The 25,517-nt window shown below is 38.7% G+C and overlaps 1 protein-coding gene, 1 long non-coding RNA gene and 1 other non-coding gene across 19 annotated transcripts in view; 2 read left to right on the top strand and 1 right to left on the bottom strand.

Annotated features, from left to right (window-relative positions):
- The window catches only part of PPFIBP1 (PPFIA binding protein 1), a 195,949-nt gene that overhangs the window by 137,728 nt on the left and 32,704 nt on the right, over window positions 1–25,517 (bottom strand). Inside the window, exon 2 of one of the 17 annotated variants that reach the window (XM_043441023.1) lies at window positions 8,581–8,703. The exons of 14 other annotated variants lie outside the window; for them this stretch is intronic. The gene's annotated coding sequence lies outside the window, so the exon portion shown is untranslated. Of the gene's footprint in view, window positions 1–8,580; window positions 8,704–14,683; window positions 14,716–25,517 lie in introns of those variants that run through there. 2 more of the 17 variants (XM_043441018.1, XM_043441026.1) reach the window with 2 other exon arrangements.
- Window positions 1,064–25,510, top strand: LOC122423715. Its single transcript, XR_006264205.1, has 4 exons — window positions 1,064–1,074; window positions 15,576–15,587; window positions 23,890–23,897; window positions 25,381–25,510. It is a non-coding gene; the product is annotated as an uncharacterized LOC122423715 (long non-coding RNA).
- LOC122424125 lies at window positions 25,383–25,517 on the top strand. Its single transcript, XR_006264318.1, has one exon. It is a non-coding gene; the product is annotated as a small nucleolar RNA SNORA48 (small nucleolar RNA).

Raw genomic sequence — 25,517 nt, 5'->3', positions numbered from 1 at the left:
CAGTCATGTCTTCAGATGGAAAATATTTTATAAATATTCTGAAATATGTTCTTTTTCAAAAATGTAGGAAAACTATACTACCCCTACAACTCTGGCCTCCATACTCAAGAAATCCTGGAGAATCAAGTCCTTCCACTTCTATCTTTATTTAATGTCTTACTGCAAATATCACTCAAAAAAATATGAAGTCAAACCACCTCTATCCCATCACATTCTGAAAGAGCATTCTGAACCAGTGTTAAATGTATATAGTGATTGTTCGAATAAAAACAATAACCAGCTCAGTGATATATAACACTTTATCACACCAATAGAACTCTGTGAACCAACATACCCCAGTGAGGTAATTATAGCTCTAAAAAGCGGGTTGGCCCATTATGAACTCTATCATTGCTGACCCAGCAGTAGGGGCTCTTCCCATTAAACTGCCCCACAAGGAATATTGTGTTTGCTTTACCAGACTAGGACCATGATCGCTGCATCATCTGTTTTTAGAAAGAAATGGATTGGTGGCTTCACTGACCTACTCCCTGAGAATTACACTCCTGAAACATAAGTTACTGAATATATATATATATTCTCCAATTTCTCCATCTCTTTTTTTTGGTTGCTCTTTCTCAAGCCTTTATCAAGTAGAGTAGAGAAAAGCTTTTGTATACATACATATATATAAATATGTATAACATGTATTTTAGAAATCTTATGAATTTTTGCCTAAGAAAATTATGACATTTTGATTCCATTTATTTGGTTTAGTATGAATAGAATGCTAATTTCTAATTAAAAACAGATATGCAGCAAGCAATAAAAATTTACTGTATAGCACAGGAAATATAGTCAATATTTCATAATAACCTATGATGGAAAATAATTTCAAAAATAATATGTGTATCTGTATAACTGAATCACCTTTCTGTGCACCTGAAACACTGTAAATCAACTATACTTCAATAAAATATATATATTAAATATATACATAATTTAAAAATTCAAAGTTGATAGAGAAATCAAAAGCTTTTCAGACACGTGGAAGTTTGGAGCATTCAGTACCACTAAACCAGCTTTACAACCAGTGTTAAAAGAGCTTATATAGTCAGGAAATACAAGAGGAGAAAAACACCTACCAAAACAAACCCCAGACAATTAAGAAAATGGCAATAGGAACAGATATATCAATATAATATTACTTTAAATGTAAGTGGATTAAATGCTCCAACCAAAAGACACAGACTGGCTGAATGGATACAAAAACAAGACCCATATATATGCTGTCTTCAAGAAACCCACTTCAGACCTAAAGACTGAAAGTGAGAGGATGGAAAAATATATTCCATGCAAATGAGAAGCAAAAGAAAGCTGGAGTATTATCCTTGTATCAGACAAGGTAGACCTTAAAATAAAGAATATTACAAGAGATAAGGCAGGACACTACGTAACGATCAAGGGATCAATCCAAGAGGAAGACATGACGATTGTGAATATCTATGCACCCAACATAGGAGCACCTCAGTACATAAGACAAACACGAACAGACATAAAAGGAGAAATTGACAGTAACACAATAATAGTAGGAGACGATAACACCCTGCTCACACCAATGGACAGATCATCAAGACAGAAAATTAATAAGGAAACACAAGTCTTAAATGATACATTAGACAAGATGGATCTCATTGATATCTTCAGGACATTCCATCCAAATGCAAAAGAATACACCTTCTTCTCAAGTGTACATGGAACATTCTCCAGGATAAACCATATCTTGGGTCACAAATCAAATCTCAGTAAATTTAAGAAAATTGAAGTTGTATCAAGCATCTTTTCCGACCACAACACTATGAGACTAGATATCAATTACAAGGAAAAAACTAAAAAACACAAACACATGGAGATTAAATTATACATTTCTAAATAATGAACAGGTTATTGAAGAAATCAAAAGGGAAATCATAAAATTCCTAGAAACAAATGACAATGAAAACATGATAACTCAAAACCTATGGAATGTAGCAAAAGCAGTTCTAAGAGGGAAGTTTATAGCGATAACAGTCCTACCTCAAGAAACAAACAAAAAAAAAACATCATATAGACAACATAACTTTCCACCTAAAACAACTGGAAAAAGAAAAAAAAAATTAGCAGAAGGAAAGAAATCATAAAGAGCTGAGCAGAAATAAATGAAAAAGAAATGAAAGAAAAAATAGTAAAGATTAATAAAACTAAAAGCTGGTTCTTTGAGAAGATAGACATTGACAAACCTTTAGCCAGACACATCAAGAAAAAGAGAAAAATCAAATCAAAATTAGAAATGAAAAAGGAGAGGTGACAACAGACAATGCAGAAATACAAAGGATTAGAAAAGACTATTATGAACAATTATCTGGCAATAAAATGGATAACCCGGAAGAAAAGGATAGATTCTTAGAAAAAGTTCAACCTTCTAAGACTGAACCAGGAAGAAATAGAAATTAATGAACATCCCAATTACAAGCACTGAAATCAAAGCTGTGATCAAAAATCTCCCAAAAAACAAAAGCCCAGAACCAGAAGGCTTCACAAGAGGCTTCTACCAAACATTTAAAGAGCTAATGCCTATCCTTCCAAAACTTGTTCAAAAAATTGCAGAGGAAGGAATACTTCCAAACTCATTCTATGAGGCCACCATCACCCTGATACCAAAACCAGACAAAGACAACACAAAAAAAAGAAATCTACAGGCCAGTATCACTGATGAACATAGATGCAAAAATCCTCAACAAAATTTTAGCAAACAGAATTCTGCAACACATCAAAAAGCTCATACACAGTGATCAAGTTGGTTTTATTCCAGGGATGCAAGGATTCTTCAATATATGCAAATCAACCAATGTGATACACCATATTAACAAAGCGAAGGATAAAAACCATAGGATAATAGATGCAGAAAAAGCCTTTAACAAAATTCAGCACCCATTTATGATTAAAACTCTTCAAAAAATGGGCACAGAAGGAACCTACCTCAACATGGTAAAGGCCATATATGATCAGCCCGCGAAAACATTATTCTCAATGGTAAAAAACTAAAAGCGTTCCCCCTAAGATCAGTAACAAGACAAGGGTGTCCACTTTCACCGGTATTATTCAACATAGTTCTGGAAGCCCTAGTTACAGCAATCAGAGAACAAAAAGAAATAAAAGGAATCCAGATCAGAAAAGAAGACGTAAAGCTCTCCCTGTTTGTAGATGACATGAAATTGTACATAAAAAACCCTAAAGATAGTATCAGAAAATTACTAGAGCTAATCACTTTAGCAAAGTTGCAGGATACAAAATCAATACACAGAAATCACTTGCATTCCTATAAACTAACAGTGAAAAATCAGAAAGAGAAATTAAGGAATCAATCCCATTCACCACTGCAACAAAAAGAATTAAATATCTAGGAATAAACTTACCTAAAGAGACAAAAGAACTCTAAACAGAAAATTATAAGACACTGATGAAAGAAATCAAAGATGACATGAACAGATGGAGAGATAGTCCGTGTTCCTGGCTAGGAAAAATCAATATTGTGAAAATGACTATAATACAAAATGCAATTTACAGATTCAATGCAATCCTTATCAAATTACCAATGGCATTTTTTTAAAGAACTAAAACAAAAAATTTCACAATTCATATGGAAACACAAAAGATCCTGAATAGCCAAAGCAGTATTGAGAAAGAAGAATGGAGCTGGATGAATCAACCTTTCTGACTTCAGATTATATTACAAAACTACAGTCATCAAGATAGTATGGTACTGGCACAAAACCAGAAATATAGGCCAATGGAACAAGATAGAAAGCCCAGAAATAAACCCATGCACCTATGGGTACCTTATTTTTGATAAAGGAGGCAAGAATATACAATGGGGCAAAGGCAGCCTCTTCAATAAGTGGTACTGGGAAAACTGAACAGCTGCATGTAAAAAAATGAAATTAGAACACTTCCTAACACTATACACAAAGATAAACTCAAAATGGATTAAATATCTAAATGTAAGACCAGAAACTATAAAACTCTTAAAGGAAAACATAGGCAGGACACTCAATGACATAAATCAAAGCAAGATCCTCTATGACCCACTTCCTAGAGTAATGGAAATAAAAACAAAAGTAAACAAGTGGAACCTGATTAAACTCAAAAGCTTTTGCACGGCAAAGGAAACTATAAGCAAGGTGAAAAGACAACCCTCAGAATGGGAGAAAATAATAGCAAATGAAACAACTGACAAAGGATTAATTTCCAAAATATACAAAGCAGCTCATACAACTCAATATCAGAAAAACAAACAACCCAATCAAAAAGTGGGAAAAAGACCTAAACAGACATTTCTCCAAAGAAGACATACAGATGGCTAATAAACACATGAAAAGATGCTCAACATCGCTCATTATTAGAGAAATGCAAATTAAAACTACAATGAGATATCACCTCACATGGGTCAGAATGACCATCATCAAGAAGTCTACAAACAGTGCTGGAGAGGGTGTAGAGAAAAGGGAATGCTCTTGCACTGCTGGTGGGAATGTAAGTTGATTCAGCCACTATGGAAGATGGTATGGAGATTCCTTAAAAAACGAGGAATAAAACCACCATATGACCCAGCAATCCCACTCCTAGGCATATACCCTCAGGAAACCAAAACTGAAAAAGACACATGTATCCCATTGTTCATTGCAGCACTGTTTACAATAGCTAGAACATGGAAGCAACTTAGATGTCCATTGACAGATGAATGGATAAAGAAGTCATGGTACATATACACAATGGAACATTCAGTTCAGTTCAGTCGCTCAGTCGTGTCTGACTCCTTGCGACCCCATGAATCTCAGCATGCCAGGCCTCCCTGTCCATCACCAACTCCCAAAGTCTACCCAAACCCATGTCCAATGGAATATTACTCAGCCATAAAAAGGAAAGCATCTGAGTCAGTTCTAATGAGGTAGATGAACCTACAGCCTATTATACAGAGTGAAGTAAGTCAGAAACAGAAAGATAAATATCATATAATAACACACATATATATGGAATCTAGAAAGGTAGTACTGAAGAACTTCCTTGCAGGGCAGCAATGGAGAAACAGACATAGAGAACAGACTTATGGACATGAGGAGAGGGGAGGAGAGGCTGAGATGAATGGAAAAGAGTAACATGGAAACTTACATCACCATACGTAAAACAGACAGTCAGCAGGAATTTGCTGTATGGCTCAGGCAACTCAAACGAGGGCTCTGTGTCAACCTAGAAGGATGGGATGGGGAGGGAGATGGGAGGGGGGTTCAAGAGGGAGGGGATATATGTATACCTATGGCTGATTCATGTTGAAGTTTGATAGAAAACAACAAAATTCTATAAAGCAATTATCCTTCAATTAAAAAAAAAGAAGTGTCCAAGTATATCCAAAGCCAAGGGTTTTTTACCTAAGATAGGTCCAACTTAGCTACATCCTGTTAAAACTCCTGTCAACCAAGATAACACCTTGCAGCTTAGTATTATTTTAGGAAAACAGCAGTTAAAATACCTAGTTGATTTTCAGCTTCCATAATCAGAAAGACACAATGACCTATAAATTTTCTAAATCTCAAAAGAGAATCCATAGCAACTCTAAAAAAGGACATAGGAGAAAACATTTAGTGCTCCAGTCCTCACGTACCCCTAACATTCAATAAAAAAGAAAACAAATACAAGGAACAATATGCAGTTCACCTCTATCATGAGAGGTTCCAGTCCACAAAAAGGCAACCCCACTTCCTTCAAATCACACTATCCAAGGCTGACACCCTGACTTTTCCATCTTCTTCATGCCATTAAAATACTGTTCCCTTTCTTTTCCTCTCCTTTCCTCTTTCTCATTTTAACAGGAGCCAAATTGGGAGATGATTTTTCCTAGGGAATATTGACAACTGGCAATGGTTATCATAAGCCTTAAAAATGTAACAGTCTTTGATCCAGCACTCCATACTAACTAAGCTAAACTAAATGTTTCAACAAGTGAGCAAAAATTTTTGTATCTAATTTTCACAATATTATTTATAATCTTCATAAGAAAAATAGCAATAATTTAATTGTGTCTAGCAATAGCTACACTGAAGTACATCCATCAGACAGAACACCAAGCAAGCCAAGGTTAGAGGGCTATGGTTACCAATGGTTAACGACACCAAGGACCTTCATGATACATTAATTGATTTTTGTAAATACGCAGGTACACAGGGTGAACAATCAGGAAGGATAATCATCTATGGTTTTCACTACTTTGTTCTTCCTCTTCATCACTGACCCTGCAAAAGTCTACCACCAGTCACATATCTTTCACCAGAGAGAAATGGGAAGCGGGGTATAGTGACAAGGGTTTCCCAGGTAGAACACTGGTAAAGAATCCGCTTGCCAAAGTAGGAGACGCAAGTTTGACCCCTGGGTAGGAAAGATTCCCTGGAGGAGGAAAATTGCAACTCACTCCAGTATTCTTGCCTGGGAAATTCCATGGACAGAGGAGCCTGGCGGGCTACAATACGTGGGCTTGTCAAGAGTCACACACGTACACACACACAGTGGCAAATGAAGGGACAGGTGTTCACATGTTTTTTTATGACTTCTCGCTGGTGGTTCGGTGGCTAAGACTTCAAGCTTCCAATGCAAGGAACCCAGGTTAGACCCCTGGTCAGGAAACTAGATCCCAAATGCCACAACTAAGAGTTTGCTTGCCACAACTAAAGATCCCGCATGCTGCAATGGAGACTGAGGATCCCACATGCCACAACTAAGACCTGGCACAGTTGAATAACAAACAAATAAATATATTTTTTAAAAAACCCTCTCCTACTCCCAGAGTCTGTCTGTGATAGGTCTTCTCTCTTCCTCTGCGATATGCTATCACAGACTAACATGCTGACAGCAGTGGAATATCAGATAAATATAACTTTATTCTCCTTTTTGATTGTATAATTTTACAATAAAGATCATATATTATTTCTGTCAAAGGGAGCAGAGCATGATGACTAAAAGTGTAGACTTTGGAATAGATCAGCCTGGGTTTTAATATTTCATGTCCATAACTTTTTATCTATATGATTTTGGTCAAGTTACTTAACCTAAGTAAGCCTCAACTTTCCTCATCAATCAGATGGAAAGAATAACATTATAGGCATCCTCTTATTAGAGATGCTAGTACAAATGCCATATTGGTTAAAAGAAACGACTACTATAGATGATATAAAATACAGCTTTATTTATTTATTTATTTAAGTGTTTATACTTCTAAGGAAAAACAAATTTAAGCCCCAATCTCATAGGAGAAAAATATAAATTAAAACATGGGAAATTTTCATTCAAAATGGTAACCAAAAATGTATATTAAGCAGCCTTGAGTTACCATTTTACACATATCAAAAGAAACAATCTGTCTAATCTTGTCTTAAAGTACAAAATTCAGAGTTTTAATTTTTAAAGCCCTACTAAAAGTAGGAAACTGAGGCATATTCCCATTCTTTTTTAACATAACTCATTAACATTAAAGAAGAAGATAATAGCTACCACTTATTGATGGCTTACTGTTTATGGATCAGGCATCAGTGCTTGATGTGTGTTAATCATTCAATCTATCCCAGATGAAAAAACTATTATTTCCTCATTTCACAGATACAAAAACTAAGATACAGATTAAGCAAAGTACCTAATTTAGTAAACAGCCAAGTCAGGATTCTAGTCTTAACCCCTCAGAATACTACACTAGACTGCAACTGACTGGCTGACTTCAACCAAACTTTTCTGGAGCTGATGGATTAAAAATGAACAAGTAGTAGTCATTGCATGTCTCCCATTTGGATCTATATGTACCATATGAATTAACTTTTTCAATGATGACAACTTAAAAATTTATAATTATATAAATAAACTGAACTTTGAAACAGATGTTAAAATTACTGTACAACAAAGTAGAAATAGATTTTTTTTTTCAATAAAGAAGCATTATTCTCACTAAAATTATTATTGATTCAGAGGGAGAAAAAATAAGAGCCAACAATTTTAAAAACAGAGTATTTACTTTAAAACATTATATCCTATTAATTCCTACTGCTATGTGTTTATAATATCTAATATATTCATACAACAATGTGTATATTAATTATAATAAATATACACAAATGGGAAGAGATGCTTACAAATTTAGTGACAGCAGTTTCCTAACAAAGTTTCAGAGACAAGTGCAAAAGGCTTTAAAGCAAGAGAAAAACATAATCAAATTTCATTTTTAAAAGATCATTCTGGAAACAATATCAAATTTGGAAGCAAGGATGCAACAACTGGCTTCCAAAGGCGTGAACTAGCAGAGAAAATGGAGGGGAGTGGGAAGGTGAGAGAAGCTTTAGGAGACTTATCAAGGGATTGAGGAGCGGGGTCAACGACGGCTCTGTGGTTTCTGATGTATGGTGACAGAATGCAGAAGAGAATAGAAAACAAAGTGAGTGCATGTGTGTGTGTCACATGGGGGATGACAATTAAATTCTGATCATGCTGCAACTGCAATGCCCATCGAGCCACAGGGTAAATACATACAATGTAGTTGGCAGAACAGGTGTGGAGTTCAAGAAAGAAGCCTGGGTTCATCTGTGGTTGGGTCTCATCAGTTTGTAAGTGGTCACTGACGAGATGGCTTTTGCGAAGTGCCAGGGAGAATACCTAAAGACAAAAGGGTGCCAGCACTGCAAAAACCAGTCGTGATAACAAAGCCACTGAAGAATTTTACTTGCAAACAAAAATACAGACACAGACAGTAGAGAACAATATGTATGGATACCAAGGAGGGAAGGAGGGACAGAATAAACTGAGAGACTGGGATTAACATATATACACTATTAATACTATGCATAAAATAGGTAACTAAAGAGAACCAACTTCATAGCTCAGGGAATCCTACTCAGCGCTCTGTGAGGATTAAACGGGAAGGAAATTCAAAAAAGAGGGGGCACGGGTCAGTTGGTAAAGAATCCAACTGCAATGCAGGAGACGTGGATTTGATCCCTGGGTTAGGAAGATCCCCTGGAGGGGGGCACGGCAACCGACTCGAGTATTCTTGCCTGAGATAATCCCATGGACAGAGGAGCCTGGCGGGCCACAGTCCATGAGGTCTCAAAGAGTCGAACATGACTTAGCAGCTAAGCCACCACTACTATATGTAAACATACAGCTGATTTACTTGCTCTACAACAGAAACACAACATTGTAAAGCAATTATACTCCAATAAAAACTTTAAAGAAGACCTTAGGAAGGAAGGATGGGCCTGGGAGAAGGAAGGGGTCCTGGGGAGGGAGGCATGAGAATTAGAGGCCAGGAACCAAAGGATGCTGAAGGCTGCTGGGAAAAGGCTGTGCGGCTGTGTGACCCACCACACCCACACACCATCAGTGAGCAGAGAACATCCTAGCATCACACCTGCTTCCAGAGCAAACTGAGGCCCCTCGGCCACCACTCCTCACCCCTTAACATGTTTAGAAAGCTGAATGAGAGGGCTCAGTAAAGACAGGCATGATGCTGTCAGCTTGATATTCTACAGAAATGAGTGAGGAAGCATAATTCACAGTCAGAATCAAGATGTCAGAAACCACTTTGAGCAACATGTCATTATTAGAAAAAGAACATTTTCCTTAAAAACCTTGATTTTTAACAGTCAGCAATAAAAAAATATAGAAATGCTTTCTAAGAGAAAGAATGAAACCTGCCCAAGACCCAAAAAGTGAAAGCCGCTCAGTGGTGTTCGACTCTTTGCAACCCCATGGACTATATAGTCCATGGAATTCTGCAGACCAGAATACTGGAGTGGGTAGCCTTTCCCTTCTGCAGGGGATCCTCCCAACCCAGGGATCGAACCCAGGTCTCCACATTGCAGGTGGATTCTTTACCAGCTGAGCCACAAGGGAAGCCCAAGAATACTAGAGTGGGTAGCCTATCCTTTCTCCAGTGGATCTTCCCGATCCAGGAATTGAACTGGGGTCTCCTGCATTGCAGGCGGATTCTTTACCAACTGAGCTATGAGGGAACCCCAAAGACCCAGAAAACATGAAGAAAAAAAAAAACCTTCTGATCCTACTCTTGTTACATATGCTCAGCTGCCTGACCAGCCGTAACTGATTCCTCTTTCCCATCAGACCCTAACAACTCTCCTTCGTGATGTGAGGATAGGCTTCAGCTTTTTGGAAGCAACTGTGAGTCTGTTCAGTGTCCTCTCTTAAGAAGAAATAAAAGCCAGATTGAAGGCAAATTTTACTATTTTTCTAATGCCCTTAATTTTTTTTTTAATTTGGAGTTTCTCCATAATGATCAAGAGATAAAAACTTTATCTTGGGTTTGAATCAGTGTCTGATTCTACTTGGTCTGAATACTGAGTCAGGATAAATCCTGAAGAAGACTAAACAACTCCTTGGACACAGAAATAGTACCATACGTTGAATTTACCTGCTCACTTCCCCCCCCAACTTTTATTATGGAAATTTTCAAAGATATAAAAACATAAGCAGATCAATCCAATGAGTGCCAGGTGCCCATTACCAGCTTCAACAATCACAACCCACAGCCAATCCCATTCTATCTACACTCTCTTCCACCCATAATTCCATATTACCTTGAAGCAAATCCCAGAAATTCTAACATTTCATCCATGGATATTATTGCATCTCTAAAAGATAATATAACTATAAAACTATTATCACATCCCCCAAAATTAGCAATACTTTTTATTGTTAGGAAGAGGAATTTCTATTTCAATACCACCACATTTCCAGTTAATCATATTTCCAACTGTCTCAAAGAAGTCATATTTTAAAAGACTATTTCTTTGTTTGCATTAGGAACTCCTCAGAGTCCACCATGGTGGTTGGTTGATAGGTTTGTTAAGAATTTGGGGAGGTGTGCATTTTTTTAAAGACTACTTTTTAAGAGCCATTGTAGGTTTTGTAACAAAATTGAGGACAGGTACAGACATTTCCTATGAAGCTTTCCCTAAGAATTTTTAATCTATAGGTTCCCTCCTTCATCTCTGTACTTTCTCCTGATAAGTTATTTATTGAAGAAACTGGGTTGTTTGTCCTGTAGAGTGTCCCACAGTCTGATTTTATTCCCAAGTTCAATTTTAACATGATCCAGTTCACTTTAAACATTCAAGTTGGTTAATTTTTTCCTGCCCTTTGTTGATAATTAGGTAGATTCAGGTATCACATGGTACAATGAAGAAAACCAGCATGAGGTGGGCGGGGGCTGGGGGTGAGCGGCTCTAGAACAGACTGTTGGACTGAATCCCAGCTCCACCACTCTCCAGCTGTGAGGCCTTTAACCAGCTCGTGTCTCTGTGCTTCAGCGTCCTATGTGTGAAATGGAGATAATGCTTTACAACTGGGTTTCCCAGGTGGCTCAGTAGTAAAGAATCTACCTGCCGACATAGGACATGCAGGTTTGATCCCTGGGAGGGAAAGACCCCCTGGAGGAGGAAATGGCAATGCACTCCAGTATCCTTGCCTGGAATAATCCCATGGACAGAGGAGGCTAGTGGGATGCAGGCCATGGGGTCGCTAAAGAGTCAAACACGACTGAGCATGCATACATGCACAACTTCACAACTACTGTGGGAGATTCTTTGAGTTCATTGAGAAAAAGAAGCCAGCACACGGTAAGCTCTCAAACAAACAAACAAAAAAAGCTGTCATTGTTATCCTTTTTAAATCATGATTACCTCTAATTAAAGTGAAAGTCTCCTCCTCAAAATTAAAGCTCAACCTTGAAGTGTCCCCTCTTTTCTTCCCCAACTAAGTGACTACTCTAAATTGTTGAGTTCTTGCCAATTTCTGTTTAAACGGCACTTCTGAACAAAAACTACCCCTGCTGTGTGATAATGTATCTTCCATATTTTGCAAACAGTAGGCAGAATCAGCTCTCCTTGAACAGCCACAGAACTAATCTACTTGCCCGTCTAGGAAGCATTCAAGTGACGGGCAGCAACTTCTGTTTACTTTCACAAAGAGCCTATCGTGTGTCAAGCATGATGTTTATTTAGCACAGACACTTCACGAATTATCTGCTGAATTTCAGTGGGGAGGGGGGCATTCAATGGTCTATGTTTTAATTAGTAATAACCCCAAAGTTCTCATTTAAAATACATATTCAGTACCTACCACTGGGCTACGTGCTGCAGGGAGTGAAAACTTAACAGTAAAGCACAGTCTTTAAAAAGAAGTTTATAGTCCATTAGGAGGGAAGAGAAGTACACTAATTATCCGTAATGTAATGTAACATGAGAGGGGCAGATAAAATGGTAGGAAAAAAATCAGGTGGGGCAAGTAACTTAGAGTTAAGGGTAGTTATGGGGGCACTTTTTAAAAAAGAAGATGATGGGTAGGATGAAAGTTTACACAATGTGTAGAAGTTTAACAGACCACAGAAAGGAGTAGAAGAAACAAAGGAGACAGAATTTCAGAGAAAACAAGAGCATGGGGGGTCAGAGAATGGCAGTAGTTCTGACTGGATGGAATGAAAGGACAGTGAGAGAGGTGGCTAGATTCTAAAAGCCTTTGATTAGCGGTAGTCAAAAGACGGGACTAGATTTGGCAAAAAACAGGTTTTCTGAGCCAATGAGTGGCATGGTCAGAGTTTCATTTTATATAAATTAACATGGACGCGCGGAGGCAGGAGGAGATCACCTCTATCCTAATTTAGTCAAGTAAAAGGGAAGAAGACATAAATATCAGTTATATTATGTATGGAGAAAATATTACTATAACCTAAGAGAAAAGATGGAGGAGAACTCAAACATAGCAGCAAAGTTTGAAGCTAAATGTCTGGGAAATATAATGGTGCCATTAATACTGATAGAAATCAGTTCAAAGAGCTGCGGGTGGGAGAGAAGTGATATAATAAATTCTATTGGAATATGTTGAATCTGATGGACCGGCACATTACAAACTGTGGGCTACAGAACCAATAGAAGTGTTGAGAGCGGGCCAGTGAGAAAACCTCAGAGAGGTAATATGTTTAGGGTGTAGCAAGGTGGGCTAGTGAAAACAGATGAAGAAGCATTGTTTAGAGAAGAATACTCAGGTTAGTACAGATCGTTGAATCCAAAGATGAAAGAGCTTCACAGGAATCATGAAGACGACAGACAGATGGGAGAGGTTCAAGAAGTGAGTGAGGAGGTAAAAGCAATGAATGTCACCACTTGTTCAACAAACTCAAAAAGAAGAAAGAAAAGATGGGATATAGACAAGAGCACTGAAGAATTATTTGTTCTTCTGGAAGGGGGACCTTCTGAAGGTCCTTGTGCAGATCAGAGGTGATATGGAGTTAAGTTATACGTGGAATCAAAAAAGAAATGACACAAATGAACTTACAGAAAAAACAGAAACAAACTCAGACTTGGAGAATGAACTTATGGCTGCCGGGGGAAGAATGGGGGAAAGGGATAGTTAGGGAGTCTGGGATGATCATGTGTACATGGCTACGTTTAAAATAGATAACCAACAAAGACAGACTGTAGAAAACATGGAATTCTGCTCAATGTTATGTGCCAGCCTGGTTGGGAGGGGAGCTCGGGGGAGAATGGATACATGTATACATATGGCTGAGTCCCTCTGGATGTCCACCTGAAACTATCACAATATTGTTAATCGGCTATATTCTAATAAAATATAAAAAGCTTTAAAAAAAAAAAGGTGATGGTGAGGAAACAACTGAATACTCAAGAAAGAAAACAAGTGACCCTGGAGACAAAAAAAAAGAGACAGAGAGGCAAATGAAAAGACAGAAATATGTTAAGGCAGAAAAAGAAAATGAAGCTTGAGAGTAAAGACGACCAGCTGTCAGATGTGCTTTTTCAGCCTCCAAAAAATTTTTAAAAATATGACTTAAATTGTAGAGATTTCACCTAGAAAACCAGACTCTTGATTTTTCTACAGAAAAGAGAAAGATGGGCAACACAGGGCCAGGCTTCCACAGGACAACTAACGCGGTTGTCACCTGCCCATCTCCTCTTTCATTTCAGTAATTCAGAAGCCTCTCTGGGCAGTTGAGTCTGTGATCCCTGACCTACATCCTTTCAATTAAAAAAAAGGAGATGATGTCATCCTTAGAGAGTGAGGACACTAGACTGAGACTGGAAAACTGTGAAAAGCCATTGTAATAGTCATCGAAGGAAATGGGTTAGGAAGTCAAACAGGAGATGAATAACCAAAGAGTTGCGGTCTATTGGTCCGCTAAAGAGAGCAGGGATTCATCATGTTGCCTGGCAGGGCCCTACAGCCTGAAAGCAGAGACCTCAGGACAGTGGTGGCAGAAGACAGGAGGACAAAGGATCCTGGGGTGATGGGGGACCTCAGTGAGAAGACCTGCTCTTGATGGAGAGTCCAAAGGGGTTCGTGGGAGAGTGAAGAGGAGATATTGTGGGAACACAGAGTGGATTAGGAGGAGGGAGGGGGGATGGAGGAGACCTGGAAGGCAAGATAAAAAGAGTCTTCCTGGAATTTTTCTGGCAGGAACCTGAAAGTATCATCTGTATAAAAATATTAGAGGACAGATCACACATCAAAGGTTAAATGGAAGAACTGGGAGACTTTGGGAGGAAAGTAAAAGCTAGTATGATTAGTATAAAAGGGAAAAGTTAGTTCTGCAAAAATTTACCTTTAGTACATCTTCTCCCTGCTGTTCAATTCCTAGAAAAAGTAAAAATATAACCAAGCTTGGTAACCAATGATAAATTAAGTTCAAAGAATTATATTTTTGTGAAATGAGCCATGTGAATGTCAAAGGCTTTTCAACTACACATTTGACTTCCTTTCAAATATGATTTTGGAGATAAAAACACACTCATTCTTTGTTCTTATATGCAGAGGACTGTATACATTATCTCAAGTTTTCAAGAAGAAAGGAGATCAAAAGTTTGAAGTTCAGTAAGTTCTCGGTGTCCCCCACAGCACAAACACGTATAGAGGGAAGGGACCTAGTGCTCACACCTGCTGGCCCGGTGCCTCAGCCTGTGGAGTCTACATATGCCCTAAGTACCTTTATGTTGAACAGAAACACACACAAAACAAAATGACATATTAAATGCAGAGACTAATCCTACAAAGTTACACCCCAACTGGCAGCCTAGCAGCTCTGCCGGGAACAGCAAGCATGGCAGTACCACCAAGGAGCAGGGATGGGCGATTAAGGCTTTATCTTCAATGTCTGGGTTATTTGCTCTTATGGTGAGAATGTATTCCTTACTTAAAACAATTTTAATTAAAATTCAATAAAATGAAACTAAATCACCCTTTCTAATCATCAAAGAAATATACATTTAAATGAGATCTTTTATTTCAAATATCACTAAAGAGACTGATGAGGCAGAATACCTGTAAGGTGTGGGACCAGAGGAAATGCAATGGTATGGCCACTGCTGTTTTTCTCTGAAGAGATGATGCATGCCCAAAGCACAACATTTAAAAGATACAAAAGAACCTGTTCTAAAAATTAAGTCTCAGGACTTCCCTAGTGACCAACGGTTAAGAATCTACCTTCCAATGTAGAGGACATGAGTTCAGTTCCTGGTTGGTGAACTAAGACCCCACATGCTGTGGAACAACTAAGCCTGTGTGCTGCAACTAAGACCCAAAGCAGCCAAAAATAAATAAATAAAACTTTTTTTTTTTTAATTTAGTTTGCATCTGTCTCCTGTACCCTAGACACCAGTTCCTCCTCTTAAAATCTACTATTACCAAGTTTCTTAGGTGTCCTTCAAAGAGTCTACTAAATCATGGGCAGGAATGTAAATCAATACACCTTACTGAAAGAAAGCTTAGCAGTATCTATCAACACTTTAAATACACATACCTTACTAGCTTTTAACTCTACCCATAAGATTCTACAAAAAAATGATCTATGAACCTAAATGCTCATGGCAACATTTCAGAGGTAATGAATAATTAGAAACCACATAAATATAAAAAATACAGCATATATGTCCAATAGCTGGAGAAGAATCCCATGGACAGAGGAGCCTGGCGGGCTACAGTCCATGGAGTCAGACATGACTGAGCGACTCTCACACACACACACGCACACACACACGTCCAACAGAACACTGTGTGTGCGTGTGCGCACTCAATTATGTCTGACTCTGCGACCCCACAGACTGTAGCTCACAAGGCTCCTCTGTCCTTGGGATTCCCCAGGGAAGAATACTGGATTGGGTTGCCACTTCCTTCCAATAGGACACTGTAGAGTCATTATCAGACCTGAGAGCTCTATATACAGTTGACCCTTGAGCAAGATGGAGGTGGGAAGGTTAGAGGCACCAATTCCCTGCACATTTAAAAATCTGCATATAACTCACATTCAGCCCTTGGGATCTGTGGTTCTGCATCCAAGGATTCAGTCAACAGAGGATCATGTAAACAGTGTGGTACATATTTAGTGAAAAAAGTTCCTATGGTTCCTGTGTAAGTGGACCTATGCAGTTCAAACCCATGTTGTTCAACAGTCAACTGTAAACAAACATGGAAAGATGTTTCATGACACAATGGAGAAGGAAAAAAAGGGAGCTTCCAAGAAAACCAACAGTACAACAGTGTTTCTGTAAATTAATAAAAAATTCTGGATTTGCATTATCTGTATGAATGTTGCATATGTCTAGGAGGATATTCAAATAATCTTTAATTGTGTTAATTACAGAGGATTTGGAAGGGGAAAAGAGTGGGAAAAGAATAGGGAATGGTTTTAATTTTTTAATACTATGATATTATTTGCATTACAATGAGCACATAATACTTTTGTAACAAGAGTTTTAAGAATTAAGGTAAAAAAATAAAGCTGACAGAAATCAGTATTACATGGATGAAAATAATCATCTGTAAAAACAGTTTTGCATGCATGTTATTAAAGAGACTAAGATATGACAGGTAAGGATTTAACTGCCAAGAGCTGCCCCTAAGGCCCAGGCATGAACTAACACATGATTATATTGAAGGATGAATAAGAATCATGCATTCTAAGGGCTGCCAGACACAGAGTCCCAGAGCTGCGCAGCGAAGTCAGAAGGGCCCAGTCATCCCAAAATGCAAGTTCTTTTCTCTTCTTATAGACCCAAGCTCAGTAAAGAAAGGTAATGGACATGGAAAGAAGGAGAGCTAAGTAAATAAAGGTATTACAAAAATCCAGGAATTTCAGATTATCTACAAGAATAATCCTAAAATCCAGGAATAATCCTAAGGTCCACTTTTTAAATTTCAGCCAGAAGCCCAAACTTATTTTCTGAAAAGGTGGGCATCAACTGTAGAATTTAAACTTTAATCCAAGAACACACAGTACACTGGTCATGAGAAAGGAACATGATGAAAAAGCTGACAAAAAAGGACAGACGATTAGAAGGCATGAGTGTCCCTCTATCTCCAGCACTGATCATGAGAAAGGATGCACTCACTGATTCCATGGAAGTGTCACAGCCTTTCCAGCAGATAATCCTCTGGAAGGAGAAAACACTGAGGCAATGTTCATTCAGAAATGCTACAGCTAAAGATTACAGCAGCTGTGGCCAAACCTCCTTCCAATACTGGCCTTATTTCTCAAACTCACAATGCTAGTTTTCTACTGCTGCCACAACAAATTCAGCAGCCTGAAACAACACCTATCTGTCATCTCACAGCTTCTGTGGATCAGAAGGCGGGGCAGCGTGTGGCTCGGCTGGGTGTCTACCCCAGGGTTCACAGGCAGAAATCCTGATGGCGGCAGGGCTGTGCTCCCCTCTGGAATCTCTGAGGATGAGCTCATTCAGATTGTGGGCAGACTTCATTCTGTGGTTGCAGGAGTGAGATCCCCATTTCCTTCCTGGCCATGGGCCAGGGATTGTTCTCAACTTCTGGAGACCACTTGGCTTGGTGCCTCACACAAAGTCAGCAATGGCGGGTCAGGTCCCTCTCAGCTGCCCTCCTGCCTCGCCTCTCCTCCTGCCTCCTCCTTCTGCCCCATCTCTCTGAGTCTTCCATTCATAAAGGCTGAAGTAATTACTTAAAGTTTGCCCACCTGGAAAGTAAACTGCTGCAGCTACTATGTAGAATAGTATGAAGATTCCATAAAGAACTAAAAATAGAGCTACCATATGATCCAGCAACCCCACTCCTGAGTATATATTCAGAAAAGACAAAAACTCTTAATTCAAAAAGATACATACACCCCATGTTCACAGCTGCACTAGTTACAACAGTCAAGACATGGAAGCAACATAAATGTCCACTGACATGATGGATAAAGAAGACATGGGACATATACAAATGGAATACTACTGAGCCATAAAAAAGAATGAAATAATGTTATTTGCAACAACATGTATGGACCTAGAGATTATCACACTAAGTGAACTAAGTCAGAGGAAGACAAACTATCATTTGATAGGCACTTATAAGTGGAATCTTTAAAAAATGGAACAAAAGAACTGCTTTACAAAAAGGAATAGAGAGCAGAGGTAACTACATTCAATATCTTACAATAACCTATTATGGAAAAGAATCTGAAGAAGAATATATATTAACATATGTATAACTGCATCTCTTTGCTATACATCTGAAACTAACACAACATTGTAAAATAAATATACTTCAACAAAAAATTATTTAGTGCTGAATTCTGCCCCCTGGACAATTGAGGCTACTCTCCCTACCTTACAGAATGCTATTCCTTCACAGTTGTACTTGGATTAGTGCTGACTGAACAATCAAATGACAGGAAACCTGGGAGGACATCTTTAGGATTATGCCTACCATACTCATTTATATTCTGAGGTTAAAAAAAAAAGATGACGACACAAGTAATCCAATCTACCTGGATTTATCAGTGTATAATAATGACCTGGCACTGCTCTTGAGTTAATTTCAATTAAACCTGAAAATAACTCTGCTAAATAAATTATTATCATAACCACCTTCATAATCAACAAAACTATGCCTCAGTGAGAACTGCATGCAAGTGAGACAAATCGGAATTAAGCCCAATGCTGGCATCTAAAGAGCCCATTTCTTCTAACATTTCTGAAAACATGGCACAATTATGACTTCAAACAAAAGAATGGCTAAGTTAATAGTAATGAGAATAAGGAATAGTGATGTTTAAATTGGAGAGGGAGGAAATCCAATAGGAGTTAGCAACTAATCGGTTCTGTGAATTAAAAGTAAAGGAAAAAATAAAATCAAAGTCAACTACTATCAGAAGGACAAACTGAGGTTAACGAATCATGTAAGTCCAAAGAAACGAGTAATTTCTACCCAGAGGATGTGGAAGACAATTTACATTACCAAAAGTCCTAATAATTTTGAAAATTACAAAGTAGTCATACAATGGAATACTAGCCCTAACATACTAAGGAGGCTACAAAACACGATGCACAAGACTGTGCACATTCGTGTGTGCACACGCATGTGAACAGACTGACACACTTTCCATTTATCTTATTCAATAAATATGTACGGAGCATCGCTTGTGTGCTAAACATGTGTCTAGTTGCTATGGATATAGCAATAAACGAAACAAAGTCCCTGCCTAGAAACAGCAAACATACAAATAAACAAGTGAAAATAAAAGAGAGAGTGATAATACCATGGAGAGAAGAAAGCAGCGTAAGGAAACAGGGAACGCACTGAGAAGGGTTGTTATTCTGTGTGAGCTGGTCAGGGAAGGTGACTCTGACATGGTGACATCAGAATACAGCTCTGATGGAAATGAGTGAGCCATGTGGTTCTCTGGGGGTAAGCTTGCAGTAAGCCGAGAAAACAGCAAGTCCAAGTGTCCTGGGGCAGGAGAACTAGAGGAACAGAGAGGAAGCAACTGTGGCTGCAACCAAGTAAACCAGGACGGAAGGAGAAGGGGGAGAGGTCAGAGAAGGCCAGGACTTCTGCCCTATTTAAAGACTTTGGAAATGAGAAGGCATCAGAGGATTCTGCATACAAGAAAAAAGATACAGTTTATCCATAAATAAAGAACTGATGGGACTCCCCTGGTGGTTCAGTGGCAAGACTCCATGCTCCCAGTGCTGGGGGCCCAGGTTCAATCCCTGACCAGGGAACTAGATCCCACATGTAGCAACTAAGAGGTTGCATGCTGAAACTAAAGATCCAGCATGCCACAACTAAGACTTGGAACAGCCAAATAAATAAAATATATAAATAGCATTTAAAAAGAGCTGAAATTCAAAAATACTAAGTGTGAAAGTGAAAGTGTTAGTCACTCAGTCATATCCTACTCTTTGTGACACCATGGACTATATAATAGAGCTCACCAGGCTCCTCTGTCCATAGGATTTCCTAGGCAAGAATACTGGAGAGGGTAGCCACTCCCTGTCCAGGGGATCTTGCCGACCCAGGGATCAAACTCAGGTCTTTTGCATTACAGGCAGATTTTTTCTTCACCATCTGAGCCACCAGGGAAGCCTCAGTCTAGAAACAATTCCCTCTTCATAACGGGATGATAACTTAGGAACTTTTCTTTTCCCGTTTTACTTATTATTCAAAAGAAAAGGTTTGGTATGTAGAATGTCAAGTTAGTTTTCAAGTGGACAGAAGTGAATGACCAGTGGTGCTCCGGGGACAGTGGTTAGTCTCCCGGGTTCTGGATCAGAAGAGCTGAATTTGGTTTGCTCACTTCGAGTCCATTCGATTTACCCAATGTGCATTAACCTCAGTCCACTTAGCTTAAAATGTAAGTAATAATAACCACCTCTTCTGGCTGTTCTGATGGAAGGAAAGCACTCACACAGTACTGAGCGTATAGTAAGAGACCCTGGGGCCCTATATCTGTTAGTATCACCGCCCAGCACAGATTCAGCCAGGTCTCCTTTATGTATGAAACAGCTAAAATGTGCCTGTCATCTGTAGTGTGCGTGGGATGCAGACGATGTGTCAGCCTAACCTGGGCTTCCTCCCTGCATCTCCCTCTGAACACCAGTGCAATCCAAGAGATAACACAAGTCCAACTCAACTTAATTTCCAAAACCCAAACTGAGAGAATCCAAGAGGCTCTGCGGCTAAGGATGCCAAATCTAAACCACAGAAACAAATGAACTTACTTCACATTTAATTCATTCCTGAGGTTTGGTAAACTCAGCTCTCAAGCAAATCTGTAATCCTTTATTCCTTTAGTCTTTATTTTTCTGTCAAGATCTGAGACACCCAACAATTCATATTTACATTTAAAATTTATATTTAAAATGCAGGATTATTGACTGCAGCTTGAGAAGAAAAGAAAAAGCTTTAATTTTCAAAGAATAAAAATGCAATAGTATATTTTACAAGAGGACAAATATCTGGGTGCAAATTTTGAAAACAGACGTGTCAAGTTTCCCATGTGTAATTTTTAGCTGTCAACACAAATTCTCTCCACAGATGAAGAACATTATTACAAAGACTTTATCATTAGGAAAAGTCTCAGCTACTTGCATTCAACATTCTAGTTTAAATGACAATTACAGTGTTTTGTTTTCTGAGCAGGAGGAATAAACAACTTTACCATCTCGTAGTCTGTGTGTCCTCTCTAAATGTCAACTTGGCCCAATTACATTTATTTTTCATGTAGGGAAATAGCAGGGTTTATTCCACATGGGTGCTGGGTATGTGCACAGAAATTTCACCATTTAATTTTCGTGTCTGGAAGGAAAGGAGCTTATAATTACACCATGAGGTATAACTATAATTAGGTTCTCAAATACCATAGGTATCCCTATGATCCAATTGTGAAATAACAGAGAGTTCTGGTACTGTGTGACTGGTTTGGCTTTTTTTCCCCCTTGAGCCATCACATTCCTCTAACCTCAGGAAGAATGAGAAAATCTTATGGTTGAAAAGGTTTTTTTTCTTTAAAGATAAAAAAAAAATAGGCTAATATAAAGCCATTATTATTACTCAGCACTGATGAGGCTTTCATATATCCTTGTTGGTGCTTAAAAAATCATTATAGTGGCTATGAGTTATATTCTGCAAAACAGGTTAATGGTAAGTTTAGGAAAGTACATTTAACCTTGTTACCTCTGGTGATGCTAATAAGACTTGGCAATAACGTAACTTCCTAGTTGAGGTAGTACAGTGCCCCCTACACATGGTCCTTCATGATTATTTTGAGAAGAGACACACATACAATTTAAAGGTTGTACTCAAGCCTAAGTACCATGTTTGTGTTTGTGTATAGGTGGTTTTTGTGTGTGGAGGTGAGAGGCAGGAGGAGCAGTATATACTGAAACAATTTTCCCCAAATGCCCGTAAGAAATGAGTAAGATAGCAGGTTGATGAAAATGTAACTGCAGTTTCAGACTGTGAATTTTAAATCATTGTAACTAGGCTCAATTCAGTCGCTGTGTCTGACTCTTTGTGACCCCATGGACTGCAGCACGCCAGGCCTCCCTGTCCACCACCAACTCCCCGAGCCTACTCAAACTCACATCCATTGAGTCGGTGATGCCATCCAACCATCTCATCCTCTGTTGCCCCCTTCTCCTCCCGCCTTCAATCTTTCCCAGCATCAGGGTCTTTTCAAATGTGTCAGTTCTTCGCATCAGGTGGCCAAAGTACTGGAGTTTCAGCTTCAGCACCAGTCCTTCCAGTGAATATTTAGGACTGATTTCCTTTAGGATGGATTGGTTGGCTCAAACACATCTTTATTAGTCAAAATAGGGACCATTACAATCAATACATTTTTGCCAACAAGAAATAAAATTTGTTTATTCCCGTAGTGTAAAAATCCATGCTTTAGGATTCGATGAACTCTTGGAAAGCATTTTCTGTCTCGCGCTGGTTGTAGAAGCATTTTCCCTGCAAAAAGTTGTCAAGATGCTTGAAGAAGTGGTAGTCAGTTGTCGAGAGGTCAGGTGAATGTGGCAGATGAGGCAAAACTTTGTAGCTCAATTCGTTCAACCTCTGAAGTGTTGACTGTGCGACATGTGGTCAGGCCTTGTGGAGAAGAACTGGGCCTTTTCTGTTGATCAATGCCAGCTGCTGGGGTTGCAGTTTTCAGTGCATCTCATCGATTTGCTGAGCATACTTCTCAGATGTAATGGTTTCACTGGGATTCAGAAAGCTACAGTGGATCAGACAGGCAGCAGACCACCAAACAATGATGTAACATTTTTTTAGTGCAAGTTTGGGTTTGGGAAGTGCTTTGGAGCTTCCTCTTGGTCCAACGACTTGAGCTGGTTGTTGCTGATTGTCACTGTTGTATAAAATCCACTTTTCATCTCGGGTCACAGCACAATCGAGAAATGGTTTGTTGCTGCATAGCATAAAAGACGACACTTCGAAATGACCAATTTTTTTTTAATTTTCAGTCAGCTCATGAGGCACCTACTTATGTTGATTTTTCACCTTTCCAACCGACTTCAAATGCCGAATGACCATAGAATGGTCACCACTGAGCTCTTAGGCAACTCCTCGTGCAGTTTTAAGATCAGCTTCAGTGATGGCTCTCCATTGGTCACTGTCAACCTCCGATGGTCAGCCACCAGGCTCCTCATCTTTAAGGCTCTTGTCTCCTTTGCAAAACTCCTTGACACACTACTGTACTGTACATTCATTAGTAGTTTCTGGGCCAAATGTGTTTTTGATGTTGCGAATTATCTCTGCTGCTTTACGACCCATTTGAACTCAAGGAAAAAAATCACTCAAATTTGTTTTTTGTCTAACATCAGAATTTCTACAGTCTAAAATAAATTCAAAATTTATTACCAAAAAAAATAAAGCGAGAAATGTGCATTAAAATGATGTATAACATAACTACATTTATTTAAGAATGTATTGCAATACCAAATACCAAAGTTCAACAATGCAAAACTACGATTAGTTTTGCACCAACCTAACATTTCTTGACCCACATAGGACAGTGTGTGTGATATGCAATATAAAATGTCGTATATAATTACACATATTCCTACTTTTCTGTACTGCTTCCATTCTAGAAAGAAAAAGATAAAAATAAGCACTCTCAATTCTTGGGTGGATGATCTTATTACTGGAAGTAGCCCTTTTCATTTAAAATCAATTACAGGCTCTAAACACCAAATAACCTTGGAAAGACTGGGAAATTCTTTAGGGAAAGGGCAAAGGTATGAGAAACAGCATATGTGAACATGTTAATAAAGCATTTGTAAAATATAAAATGCCTAATAATTTTATCCCCAAATATTTTGAGAGCCAACTTCCACTCAAACATACTCATTACTACTGTATGAAGTGTATACAACTACTCAAAGTCACATGGAGAATGGTGGGGCTTTGTTGAAGCAACATGGTGACTCCAAGAAATATGGAAATAGAGCTTCAAATAAGTTGAGATCCTTTAAAGAACTGAGTGATTCTTAGCATCCAGAATTATCAGAAAACAAACTAATTTAGAGAAACTATTTAGAAATCTATAATTCTCTGAATACTTGAAAACATAAGAAAGCAGTTCACATTCTAGTAGTTTCAGGTTTGTCCCCAATAAGTCTATATCACTCATTTCTCAGATAAAACTATTATCGGGGTATTTAGCACTTAGACAAAATATATCTACAGTGTCAGAAATTTTTTATGAACTGACCAATCTGTAAAAATTACATGAGTACAGAAACTGATATGGAAAAGACAGAGCTCTTGTAGGTGGTAAATGTAGCCATGTAAACATCATGCTGTGAAAGTGCTGCACATAATATGCCAGCAAATTTGGAAAACTCAGCAGTGACCACAGACTGGAAAAGGTCAGTTTTCATTCCAATCCCAAAGTAAGGCAACGCCAAAGAATGCTCGAACTACCGCACAATTGCACTCATCTCACACGCTAGTAAAGTAATGCTCAAAATTCTCCAAGCCAGGCTTCAGCAATACATGAACCGTGAACTTCCAGATGTTCAAGCTGGTTTTAGAAAAGGCAGAGGAATCAGAGATCAAATTGCCAACATCCATTGGATCATCGAAAAAGCAAGACAGTTCCAGAAAAACATCTATTTCTGCTTTATTGACTATGCCAAAGCCTTTGACTGTGTGGACCACAATAAACTGTGGAAAATTCTGAAAGAGATGGGCATACCAGACCACCTGACCTGCCTCCTGAGAAACCTGTATGCAGGTCAGGAAGCAACAGTTAGAACTGGACATGGAACAACAGACTGGTTCCAAATAGGAAAAGGAGTACGTCAAGGCTGTATATTGTCACCCTGTTTATTTAACTTATATGCAGGGTACATCATGAGAAATGCTGGGCTGGAAGAATCACAAGCTGGAATGAAGATTGCTGGGAGAAATATCAATAACCTCAGATATGCAGATGATACCACCCTTATGGCAGAAAGTGAAGAAGAACTAAAAAGCCTCTTGATGAAAGTGAAAGAGGATGTCCCTGACCTGGGTAGAGTGGCACCTGGTTGGTGGTGGCTGTCTCATATCAGTGAGGGACAAAACAACTCCTTGTTTATCCCAGCTTGGCTTTTGCTCTGTGCCCATGCCTGGTTCATGCCCTGGACACATGG

The sequence above is a fragment of the Cervus canadensis genome, chromosome 21 (assembly GCF_019320065.1).
Source record: "Cervus canadensis isolate Bull #8, Minnesota chromosome 21, ASM1932006v1, whole genome shotgun sequence".
NCBI classification, from domain to species: Eukaryota; Metazoa; Chordata; class Mammalia; order Artiodactyla; family Cervidae; genus Cervus; species Cervus canadensis.
The sequence above is the reverse complement of the archived record's forward strand: the minus strand, read 5'-3'. Positions and strand labels throughout refer to the sequence as shown.